The 1,530-nt window shown below is 35.6% G+C and overlaps 1 long non-coding RNA gene across 1 annotated transcript; it reads right to left on the bottom strand.

Annotated features, from left to right (window-relative positions):
• Positions 1–295: 295 nt before the first annotated feature.
• Positions 296–1,304, bottom strand: LOC308469166. Its single transcript, XR_013982019.1, has 2 exons — positions 648–1,304; positions 296–616 (listed from the first exon to the last, which is right to left on the bottom strand). It is a non-coding gene; the product is annotated as an uncharacterized lncRNA (long non-coding RNA).
• Positions 1,305–1,530: the final 226 nt, after the last annotated feature.

Raw genomic sequence — 1,530 nt, 5'->3', positions numbered from 1 at the left:
GAGATGTACAGGACTTTATGGATTGTTTGAGGGGAAAACTTTGTTCCGATATACGAGACTGGATGCCGGGCCAAGACCAGCCAGCCCCTATGGAAGGAAGACGACTCAGCCAAAGAAGATAAAGAAAAACACTGGTAAAATAAATTACTGAACTATGCAGAACAAATTATTATAAAAAGGGCAAGTGTTAAATGCATATTTTTAAGCTTTGTGTATATATTATTACATTAGTATAACTGAGGCATCTGATCAGGATCTGCTTTGAGCTTAAAAAATATATTTGTAAATATTTATATCTCTCATGCCAGGGAGAGACCAGCTGAATACTCTGGCAGCTGTTCAAGGGCCCCACTGCTATAAATAGCTGTATTTCAGGGTTGTAAAAAGTATTTCAGGGTTGTAAAAGGAAATTAGAGGCTGGGAGCAAAAAGGTCACACTGACCATACAAATTACAGAATACAATCAAGCTGCAAAAACACAATTAAGAGCTGGTAAATAGTGAAATTTATTGTTTAACAGAAGACTCGAGCCATATTTTCATAAGGTTAAAGGTTAAATTGAAGAGGTTGCTTTTAGAAACAGCAGCTGGTTAGGGAAAAAGGCTTCTCTCTGAAGCTGCTCTGAAGCTTCAGAGACTTTAGAGAACTTAGAGAACTTAGCTTTTACTAAGTTCCTTTTAATTTGAAAAGGCCTTTCCTTCTAAAAATCTATCTATGTTATGTATGAAATATATTGGCTTAAATGTAATTATGCAAAGGATTTAGAAAGTAAGAAATGTTAGATTCTTATGTTAGATTCTTATTATGGTGTGTGAGAAGGTGAACTCAAGATCTCTTTAAGATAAAAAAATTAAAAACCATGCACCATCTGCTTTAGCCATCTGGTTTGCGGTGAATAGGGCAACAGGGGCCAAAGGTTATCTGGTAATTGAGGTGCCTGGTCGAGGTAAATGTAAGATATATGGCTACTTGTCTGCTATTTATGGATAGAAGGAAATATAGCTCTTTGTCTCCCATAAAAGGTAATAGGAAATGGGTGTATCTTTTATGATTGGTTCTAGCAAACAACCAATAGGAATTTCAACCAGGCTGATTGGATAGAGGCAGCCAAAGGAGGAGCAAGGGGGCTGGGCTGAGGAAATATAAGTGCTGGCCATCAGGGCTGGAGTAGGCAGAGCTTTGGTATCCATATACCACTGTGTCTCTCATTTATTTGTCTGACAAATAAATTATTATTTTAATTTCTCTATTGCTGCGTTGAATATTTCATTCCAGCTAAGCGTTAACCACAAGCAGGGTGCTACATAACTTTTAAAAGTCACTTGTACTAAGATGAAGGATGTTTTAAAATTGGACTGTTAAGTATATAAGATATTATGGACGTGCATGAACAAGTATATTATAATGGAACCAAGAGGCGGAGTGGAAGGAAGTCAACCAAAAAATTATGGTTTAATTTGGTTATGATTTTTTTCTTTTCTGTTTTTTCCATTTTGATATTTTTGGAAAAACAATAAAATTTTATTTAAA

This window comes from Podarcis pityusensis, assembly GCF_964106645.2.
Source record: "Podarcis pityusensis genome assembly, contig: HAP1_SCAFFOLD_150, whole genome shotgun sequence".
In the NCBI taxonomy this organism is placed as follows: Eukaryota; Metazoa; Chordata; class Lepidosauria; order Squamata; family Lacertidae; genus Podarcis; species Podarcis pityusensis.
The sequence above is the reverse complement of the archived record's forward strand: the minus strand, read 5'-3'. Positions and strand labels throughout refer to the sequence as shown.